Here is an 11,301-nt window from a genome sequence, read left to right on the forward strand (position 1 = left end):
TGCAGTTAGTTAGAAACAATAGTAAAAGTACAATTTTGATGAGGGAGTTCATATGTAAAAGACCTAGAGATTTTAGCCAACTGAGTGTTTGAACAGACAGATAATAGTCCTATTTATGCCACTTTGTCAGCCCACATATGGATCATTCTGTTCAGTTCAGGGGTGTTTTTACAGGAACAGTGTTCAAAGAATAAGAAAGGTGGTGAAGTGTTTGGGAACTGTACAAAATGAATTATTACAATAATTGGAAATTTTTGACCTGGCGAAGAGAAGGTATAGGGAAGACATGAAACGGTGACTTTTAAGGGCTGAAAGTAAATTAGGTTTATTCTGTAGTTCTGGAATTCAAAAATAGGATTACGGGAAACCAGTTACAAGGAAATAGATTTCAGCTCAGTATAAGTGGTAACAAAAAAAAATTAAAATAATTGATTGTCATGACTCACATATGTATGACATAACTCATGTATGACATAGCTCACCTTAGAGAAATAACCTTGATGAGCCTTTTTTGGGGTGAAAGGTGAGCTGCCTCTGGTGTGGTCGGAGAGGAGAAGATACAAAAAATAAAACTCCATTTTCCTGTCTAATCAGGTGAGAGAAATTTTCATATTCCCTGGGGAGCTATGGGAAGAAGGGAGGAAGGTGAGGAGGGCTGGGCAGAGAGCAGCCTGCAGAAGGCCTAGCTCCCTGGTGGGATATGCTGAGTGAGAAATTTGCTGAGGTGGGAAATGGCTGAATAACTTCCGGGAGCAGTAATACTTAACATTCCATTTGAAGTTATTTCCTGTTCTATGCCATAATTGCCCTCCGCTGCTACTAGGGTAACTGGTCCATAAAAGTCCGCCACACAGTGACTTTGTGTCGCTGGGGTTTTGGGGGAACAAAAGAAGAGGAATAAGGTTCAGGATGGAGTGAAGTGACCAGTAAGAGAAGACAGTGAATGTGGGCACTGAGGTATGAGCAAACGAACTTTACCCTGGACGGCCTAGATCCATATTGGTGTCTGGAAAATCCATGGGAATGTTGGGGGAGGCAGCCTAGATCTGCCTTATGTAGATATTAAAGATAAAGGTGATTTCAGCAGGATGGAGGGATTAGGGATATCTGGATTATACTCGGGGAGACTTAAAATTGTCCAACAAAAGGTAGTGAGCTCCCCGTTACTGAAAGAGTTCTCTTGGTAGCATCTGTTAAGAGTGCTGTAGAGGGAATTTTTGCGTCCGTTGTACCAGATGAACTGTAAGGACCTTAAGGAATGAAACTGACTGCCTTCCCCTCTACCTACTTCATTATATCCTTTCATTCAAAGGTCAACGTTGGGTTGGCAAGAATTTAATGTGCCTCAATACATTAATACTTAAATAACAGATTATTTTTAAAGGTGTGAGTTTTTTCGAGTATCTGTTTCATTTCAGGCACTGTAACACGCTTGATTCCTGCCATTTTATAAGCTTACATTTTAGTATGCACTATGCTTATTATAACGAGGGTTTTCTGGGTTAGGAATCTGGAGTAGTGGGAATAGTGTCTGGGAATCTGGAGACTTTCGTTCTCACCCCAACTTTGCTGTGTAACTCTAGAGAAAGCACAGGACATCTGTGAATCTCGACTCATCTGTAAAGTAAAAGTGCACAACTATTCCAGGTGTCACAACTCGTAACATAAGGACGTGAAGCAAGCAGATGTTATGATTTGTTTCATAATGACACCTTACATGGAATTATTTAGAAAGATACTTTGCATATTAAGCACATTGCATTGTTCTCTTACACAAAGAATTGTGTTCTCCCATTTTTTTCTTGAAACACTCAGCCTTCTAGATCTTTCATTCATCTTCCCACATTGATAGTCACAGTGTAAGGGATTTTAGTGACACAATAGGCTCCACCACAACTATTTTAAGCAGGAATGAGATTTGTGAAAGAGAAATAACTCACAGAAACTCTAGGAGGGCTGGAGAATCAGGCATGGGAGCTATGCAGCCAGGAGAAGGGTTGCCAGATAAAAATATAGGATGCCCAGGGAAATTTGAATTTCATTCGGCACATACTTGTTGTTAATCTGAAGTTCAAACTTAAGTGGGGGCCTTGTATTTTTATTTGCTAAATCTGGCAACCTTAGCCAAGGGTTGTGCCTAAATTATACCGTGCAATGACTCCTGAGTATGGGATGCACCCCCGATCCCCACCCCAGGTCGCTTTTCATTGCTGACTCTGGGGTCTCACCTCTGTATCCCCTGTGCAAATTGTGATCTTAAAAAGAAGTCTAATAGCCAATCAACCAAAGGATAGATGCCCAGTCTCGCTAATAATCTGGGAAATGCAAATTAAGACAAAAGATAGCATCGGTGCGGCACTATGCATGAGTGGTCAGAGCATGGACCCTGAGGCCAGACCTCGCGATTGCATCTCAGCTGTCCTGTGTCCTTGGCACGGTGCACTGTGTCCTCCTCTGAAAAGTATGAGTAACAGTCCTTACCCCAAAGGGGTTATTTTGAACAGCGTATTTCTAAATTTCCAATATTGCTTCAAAGTTTGTTATGCTCTGACATGGGGTTTTTTCTGCTCCCTTAGCAGCGTCTGCTAAAGAATTAGGGGTCTCCTGCCCCGCCTAATAGCCTCGCCATCAAAGGGTTTACTTTGGAAACCCTCAGGACTCAACTCATCATGTCCTGTATACTTGCTTATGCCAACATAGGAAGTTTCTAAATGTATTTCACTCAGCTAGGTGATCATGGTCAACATCAAGGTCAAGAATCATGTTGACAGTGTGATATGATAGTTGATACGTGATGAATTTTACCTCCAGGGTCATCCTCCCCCAAAGCTATAATCCCAGTCTAATCATGAGAAACACAGCAGACAAATCCCAACTGAAGGACATTTTACAAAATACTTGGCCAATATTCCTCAAAACTGTCAGGGTCATCCAAAACAAGGAAAGTCTAGAAAACTGTCAGAGCGAAGAGGAGCCGAAGGAGACATTGAAACTGAACGTAATGTTGTCTCCCAAATGGGATCCTGGAACAGGGGACAGTTAGGGAGATCTGAGTAAAGTATGGACTTTAGTTAGTAATAATGTATCAATATTGGTTCATTAATTGTGACAAATGGACCATACTAATATAAGGTGCTAATACAGAGGGGAAACTGGTTGTGGTGTATATGGGAGCTGTCTGCACTGTCTTTGCAATTTTTCTGTAAATTTAAAACTCTTCTAAAATAAAAAGGTTATTTAAATGTATTTCAGTAAAGGATTTAAAATTTCTCATAGTGGCAGTAATAAATTTCTTCCAAAACTGTTCATAAGAGGTAAGAAAAGTTTGAAGATTTACTATACTCACTTCTCTGTTTAACCTATTCTTGAGACTGCCTGTTTCACCTAAACATACAATATGAATTGTCATCATTTCAAGATTTCAAGTGACTTGTGCTGACATTTCTAAATAATTGAATCAAAATTATAATTATTCCTTATGTTATCTGGATAAATCCCTTAATTCTTAGCTTGACATTTTAAGATCAAGGAGTAATCAGAAAGTGACACCAAAACACTGCTCAGTACATGATTAATCTTTCAAAAAGAGGCTGCAAAGCCAATTAATCATTCTTAGAAATAGGGATAAACTTTTGAAATAGCATCCATCTGTGTTACTACCCTGATTTTATTTAATTGTGTCACCATGTTCAGAAATGGCAGTAACCTTGCACTCCCTGGGTACTGGCTAAAAGCGCACACACACACACACACACACACACACACAAACTACCGTTTTCCACCTACAAGACTGGCAAAGATAAAAAAGTTGAAAAAACATAGTGTTGGCTAGCATGTGGGGAAGTATGCGGTGTTATATCCTGGAGTGTTCACTGGTGTAGCCTTCTTAGAAAACAATTTGGCAATAGCTCTCAAACTGTTCAATACCCAACCCTTTGATGTAGTTTCATTTGTAGGAGTTTATTCCACAGATGCACTTACACAAATGCACAAAAATGTTTGTATGAGAATGTTTAATTTCACATTGTTTATTATAGTGGGGAAAAAACCCAACCTAAATGTTTATCAATAGGGTTCTGATTAAATAAACCGGTGTGTTCATACAATGGAATATTATATCACCATTAGAAAAACATGGATGCAGACTATAGGTGCTGCCGTATATATTATGTGAAAGAACACACTGGCAAACTGTGTATAAAGTGTGGTCCTATTTCTGTTTTGGTTTTTTTTACTGATATACACATATACATTTATAAATGCATAGAAAATTTCTGGAAGGATACACTATTAATAGGAATGTTAGGAGGGGCTTGAGGAATAGGCCTGCAGGGTTTGGGGTAGAAAAGAGTTTTACTTTTTATTTTTAATTTTTTGTACTGTTTGATTTTTTAATATATTGCTTTGACTCTTCAATGCAAAAGAAAAAACTGTTAAATATTATAAAGCTTCCTTGCCAAAATCAAACAAGCAATTTTTTAATATATAAGTTTTAAATATAAAAAGAGAAGTTTTCCAGATTTCTCAGCACTGACTGAGAAGAATTTTGTGTTTTGGAGACCACTGGGTGCAAACCATTTTATTTCCTCAATTTTGTTTTAAACAGGATAGCTGTACCTGGGGCAAAAGGTTTATATGGGTCACAAAAGCACACACCCAAAGAATATGTGCTTATATATTTAGAGTTTTATTGAACAAATTTATAGCTAGGTAAATTTTATGGGTGTGTTTTACATTTTAAATGAGATATCAATTTGGCCTTAGGTAGTTGGCCTGTCATTACTTTAAGGTTAAAAGCTTAGTTAATAGGCGGTGACAATTAAAATCATATTTTAAAAGTCCTTCTCTAAAGAGTTTTGGCACTGAGTATATTACATAGTCCTTGGAATAATAATGCCACCCAAGAAAACTTGAGTCTTCTTCCAAAATAGTCTTAAAAGAAGATTATAAAGAGTAAAGGAAAGATTTTACCTCAAACAGGCTAGCTGAAGACCATTCCAAGAAATTTGAATCTCAAGAAGTTTGGAGCGGTTTGGAACAAATAATAATATGAGTATGTTAAGTAAAAAAGACATGATACAGAACTTATATTTATGTTAGTATTCCAGTTTGTGAAACAAAAAACTGCACGTATACACACTTATGATTAAAGGAGACTAAATTATTCCATGATTAAGAATAATAGTACCATTTCCAACTCCAGTCCATCTGCCACCATATACCAAGCGGCTGCTGAGGCTTCGGGTTGCTGGGTGTAGTGTGGATTTGGGCCCGCCCCACCATGGGACAAGTGCTTGGCAGCCAGTTTGGAGAGCTCTGCAGGGTGGCTATGGAAGCTCCTGGGCGCCCTGTGAGAGGAGATCTACCCTGCCTCAGACAGAGTCCGTGAGACCCCTGGAAGCCAAGGAGTTGGAACAGGTGGAGGTGGTGACCTGAAAGAATGAAATTAGTGGTGGTTACCAAGAGAAATGGGAAATGGATGTTGGGGAAAGTGATCACTAAATCCACTCTGGGAAACAATCATTAATGAGGGTTGACCTATGAGTATTTGAGGGCGGGATCCATTGTTTTGTTTTGTTTTAATTTAAAAATGGTTTTCTTAAATTTATTTTTTTTTTAAACATAACACGAGGAAGATGTTAAAACTAGTGTAATAGCTCAATAAAATAAGTATTCCAGATTTTGGGAGGAATGACCCTTTACCAGAATCCCCCCAACTTGATCATAGTGGATTAATGATGGGTTTTGTGGATGTGGTTAGTCAATGACACTGGCCTGTCAGATCTTTCTTTGTGCACCAAATCCCATTGAGTTCTCTGGTCCCCTTGGCTGATGAAGAACCATTAGACAAGGAGCACTGGCGTCATCCAATAGGTGATGTTCTTCAACCTATTGACCAACCTATCAGGTCATGGAGCTGCATCAGCCTTGGGGCCTTCGCAGATTCAAAAACATTACGACCACTGCATTTGCCAGTGCGCTGATTAAGAATCACTGAGAATTCCACCTCATCTCCAGCCTGTAGCTCAATGCCATCCTGAACTTCTTTCACATGGAAAACAAGCTTCTTGCTCTCTCCTACTTCATCGTTAATGAGGCCAAACTGATCTTTCACACACTCCACTATGGCCCTCTGCAAGGGTTGATATTGTAGGCCATAGTCTGTGCATTTTGGTCCAGGACACACAATGGGGACTTGACACTCGCCCCTTTCTGCAGGCAATCCCTTTTGTTGGCCATTCCAACTATGCCACATGGATAGACCTCACCTTTCATATTCCCGCCTCCAGGATCTCAATCATTCCTTGGCACTCAGTCTGTGTTGGATCAACACTCTTCAAGGGGCGAATGACTTTTCCCCGAGTAGATGGTAGGATCAGCTTCCTCAATAATGCCATTCACCGGATGTGTTTTGTTGACTTTTTCTGCACTGACTTTGTTGCCTCTGCCTTTGGACAAGCTGTACTTGACCATGTCCCCCAGTTCCAGGCCATCGACATCACCATGTCCCCCAGTTCCAGGCCATCAGAGAACTCACTGTAATGGAAACAGATTTCCTTATCATGATTGGCTGTTTTAGTGAATCCAAAATTATCCTTCAGAGTCGCCACATAACCCAAGAGCCTGTTGGAGTTAGAATTACGACCTAAAAACTGCACACAAGTTACAATCAGCTGTCCAGGCCTCTGTTTGACACTAATACTAAATTCAGCCTTATCTCCTGTTTGAGGAGAAGTAGATCCTTCTAAATCCTTGGCTTGAAAAGCAGTAGTTTCACTCCACAATCATCATAAGCAATAACACCATCCTCAGCCTCCTTTTCTTTGCCTTTATTTGGGCTAGTGGTTTTAGGATTGGAAAAAGTGGCTTCTTTTTCTACAGTGCCCAGAAAACAGTGATCTGAATGGGAATGGAACGAAACGGTGCCCTTGGAAGCTTTTTAATCCTAATAGCATGATCTCTTTGGGCAGAGAGAATATCAGGAACCACAGTAAACTCTACTTCATCTGCAGTGGAAGGACATACAGCATCACGTCCACACTATGAAACCAAACCATCTGTCACGGCAGCAATTACACCCATTTCTCTGGCTTCATTAGTGAACGGAAATGTGTTTGATAGAACTTCTGTGTTGGTTGCTCATTCTAATTTGTCATGTCGCTCTGTTGAAATATGAAACCTGACATGGTCACCTTCCAACAGGATCACCTTGGATTTTGTATCTTTGTCTCCAAAGGGAAGTTCTTTAGGAATCACAAAGTCAACTTTGTGATGCATCCTGGCAATGGGTCATTCTGGTTTTTACTGGGTACTTTTGGGATAACTTTGGTTACAGTCCCTTCGAAATGTTCAATGCTGGTATCTTCAAAAATGACTGTTCCTGGAGGCAATCGTCTGACATTTGTTGCAACTTCTTTACCATTTCTGTCCTTGATCATGAATTCCCCATCGTCTACAGGCTGTAAGGCTTCTAAGTCACCCTTAAATTCACTGTAGTGGAAGAATATCTCTTTTACTACATCACCTCTTTCAATAAAGCCAAATGCCTCCTTCATGGCATGAACTACTCCCTGACAGCGGGCTTGTTTCTGTTTCAACAGCATAATGTTTTGAGCACTAAACAGCACCAGTATGTATATTGTTATCAACTACAAAGTTATCTCTGGTGTTCAGCTGAACGTTCCCTTCCACATTTTCAGGGGTGTCAGTCAGATAAAACACTTCTTGTCCATTCATTCGTTCTCCAGGGAGGATTTCTGGTTTTATCCTCACCAGTTTAACAGCAATGGGTTTCCCAGTCTGCCGGTCAGATGATACTTCAAATCCAACATCATCTCCTACTTTGAAGTCTTACAGGTTGCCATGACACTGTGAACAGTGGAAGAAAAGTCTAGCTTCATGTTCTGAACACTGAATAAATCCCTAAAGGTTAGCGGTTTTTCAGTAACCCCAGTCTCACGCAGTGCTGCTGAAGTACCATTGGAGTACCCATTGTGTTCATTGTTGTGGAGAAGATTTGGATCAAAGTTCATCTTGCAGTGATAATCAAACATTGCACTTTCAGTAGTATTTGCTGATCCTTCTTTTTCAGCACACGTTTCAAAGGATGAAAGTTGCTAGTATTAAAAAAAAGAGCAAGAGAAAATGATCTATCAAGCTAGTAAACAATACAACTGCTGCTGCACCAGCCAATCTCCCAGCACAGCACTGAAGAAAACAAAGACTAGTAGCAGCATTGGAAAGTGCTCTCTCAAAGCTGTTGAGTAGGCACAAACTTCTTGTTTCAGATTGAGTGCTGTGTCTTCAGCTGAAGTGTACATACTCTTCCTTGGTCTTGGTGGTTGTTTCGAGGTTTGTTCCTTGCCTGATCTAAACTTGAAGCAGCCATTTCAGGTGGTAAAGTTACACGTTAGACCCAACGGCTCAGCGACCCCTCTCCAGCGCTGCCATAAGCCAGGATCCGTTGTTTTTAAAGTTTTAAAGAACACCTCTGTCGATAACGCCTAGCTGAAGATCACCAGTAACACATCTGTAGGTGAACATCTGCCTTTGTTGCACCTTGCATAGAGGGAGAACACTCACCGTGGAACTTTTCATACCTGGATTGACGCAGTTTACATCAAAACTTATTTCCTCCTCATCTATATGTTTATTATTTATGCCTTTCTAGAATTACAAATTCACTTACCTACTTAAGAGGAGACGAGTAAGCATCTTGCCTTGTTTCCACACCCAACAGTGGTTCAGGGCAACCAACCAGAAAGGCAGCCAGAGCATGTGAACTTGGGTCCATCATACCACAGATGGACGAGCTCAGGCCTTTCTCAGTGTTTGGCTCTCAACTCTACATCTTTGAACTGGGGTTAATTATAAATTTCTCTACCCAAGGCATCAGACATTCTGGTCATCTTTTAAATTCATTCCCTACCAATCTTTACTTTCTGATTTTGGTAGATGGAAATTAGTACCTCTTCTCTTACCCCGACCTTGGATTGCAACCACTCTTCCGGCTGCCCATTGAGAGCTCATTGAATTCTGCACTCTTTTAATGTTTCCCTTCTGTATCTACCTCATCTGCCCACATCCCAGAATTGTTTGTTGACAAATCGAACTTAGGAGTCCGAATAGAATGTGAACAGTCTCCTTTGGTCAAGTTTCACATCCTTATGGATATTTTGCAGGTAAAGAACTAGCCAATGAGAAATTAAGCAAGTGTCTTTCATGATAAATTTTCAGTTGAAAAGGTAGGACCATAATTCAGGACAACTTTCCCATCATATTACTAGGTCAAAAGTAAGCAGTACACGAATGGACACTGGTGTTGGATATACATGTTGTCATGTTGCTAATTGTCTCAGATGGATGCCCTGTCTACTCTTTAACTTTGTACCTTCTACTCTTCCATTTCTTCATATCTATGGGTGAGAGATTTTTTAAAAAGCATGTTACACAAATATTATGGTGCAACAAACTGATTGTGACATCTGCATGCCTTAAGCACTGAAATACCTTTATAGTCATTGTTCACTCAGTTATATAAAAATATTGGCACTGCTGACTTGTTGGAATGGGCCTTGGGGCTTTATAGTAAAGGTATTGTTTAAAGTAACCTGTATTCCCTTTATTATTAAGCAACATATTTCCAATCTAAAGTTGGAGGTTACCATGGTCTTACAGCTCAGTTAGTCCATTTCTGTTTTTGATTTGTCTTTGTCTTATAGAAACATCTGCAGTTTCTATTACATTTGAAATAACAATCTATGCTGGAAACTACTAAGTGTCAAAATTTATATACTTGCCTAATTCTATACATACAGTAGCCTTAAAAATTCTATATACTTCTTTAAAAGCAGAATGCAAGCTAGAATCTACAACATGGCATTCTAGCTTGGGGTGGCTATAAAAAGGTGACTATTTATCTTTCTGATTGAAATAGTTTATTTTTTCCTTATGGATGCTGAAGTGTTTTTTTTTTTAATACTTTGCCATTAGAATTGTTGGGTGACCTTGGGAGTCTAGTTGGAAATATCCCAAAGGAGTAAGCCAGCCATGTCTTGCTTAGCTCAGAGCAGAGAGGCCATACGCATCCAATCTAACCCTTTCAAGTGATATTTATGCACGTCAACCCTAGAGGGGTTTTGCAAACTCTCAGAGGTTCCCATGGCTGGTTAGGGCTGGCTACTCTGTGCCAACTTGGGCAGCAAGAGCTGCGCTAATAAAATCAAGACCAGAAGTAAAATTCCATTTTCTGTTTATTTACGAAAGCATTATTGTAGGCAGCTTACAGTATAAAATCTCACTGTGGTAGACTAAATAACGCCCCCCCCCCCCCCCCAAGATGTGTACATCCTAATTCCGGGAACCTGTGAATATATTATCTTACATTCTGTCTTAGTCTGTTCAGACTGCTCTAACAAAATTCCATAGACCGGGTGGCCTATAAACAACAGAAATTTATTTCTTCCCGTTCTGGAGGCTGGGAAGTCCGAGATCAAAGTGCTGGCAAGATTCAGTGTCTGGTGAGAACTTGCTTCCCGGTTCATAGACAGCTGGCTTCTTGCTGTGTTGTCACATGGCGGAAGGAAGAAGGGTGCTCTGTGGAGTCTCTTTTATAAGGGTACTAAACGCATTCATGAGGGCTCCACTCTCGTCACCTAATCACCCCCCAAAGGCCCTGTCTTCTAATACCATCACACTGGGGATTAGGTTTCAACATATGGATTTGGGGGGACACAGACATTCAGTCTATAGCACAGGGTAAAAGAGATTTTGAAGATGTTATTAAATGAAGGATCTTGAGATTATTCTGGATTAATCAGCGCGGGCCCAATGTAATCATAGGAGTCCTTATAAAAGGGAGGCAGGAGGGTCAGAACTAGAGCACATACATGAAGACAGAATCAGATGTTGGAGTGGTGTGCTTTGAAATTGGAGGAAGGGGCCACAAGCCAAGAAATATGTGTGGCCTCTAGAAGTTGGAAAAGGCAAGGAAGCAGATTCTTCCCTCGAGGCTTCAGAATAAACACAGTTCTGCCAAAACATTGATTTTAGCCCAAAAGACCCATTTTCGACTTCTGGCCTCTAGAATTGTATAGGTTCTTCCCCTGACCCAGAAAATATAGGATAAGGTCATTGAGGTGGGCACGAGAGATCAAGGTCCTGAACTCCACAGAAGGTGAAAGTGCTGTCTGACTGTAGCCTGGCCAGCTCTTAGAAGGAGAAATTAATGACCAAGGATATGTGGAACAAAGACAAACTTTCAAAAGCTAGAACTGTCGCCAGGATTGCTGGTCACACAGA

The 11,301-nt window shown here is 40.4% G+C and overlaps 1 pseudogene; it reads right to left on the reverse strand.

Annotated features, from left to right (window-relative positions):
- Nucleotides 1-5,757: 5,757 nt before the first annotated feature.
- LOC109433895 (cold shock domain-containing protein E1 pseudogene) lies at nt 5,758-10,258 on the reverse strand (annotated as a pseudogene).
- Nucleotides 10,259-11,301: the final 1,043 nt, after the last annotated feature.

This window comes from Rhinolophus sinicus, chromosome 8, assembly GCF_057876585.1.
Source record: "Rhinolophus sinicus isolate RSI-liver-muscle chromosome 8, RSI-T2T, whole genome shotgun sequence".
Classification (NCBI taxonomy): domain Eukaryota; kingdom Metazoa; phylum Chordata; class Mammalia; order Chiroptera; family Rhinolophidae; genus Rhinolophus; species Rhinolophus sinicus.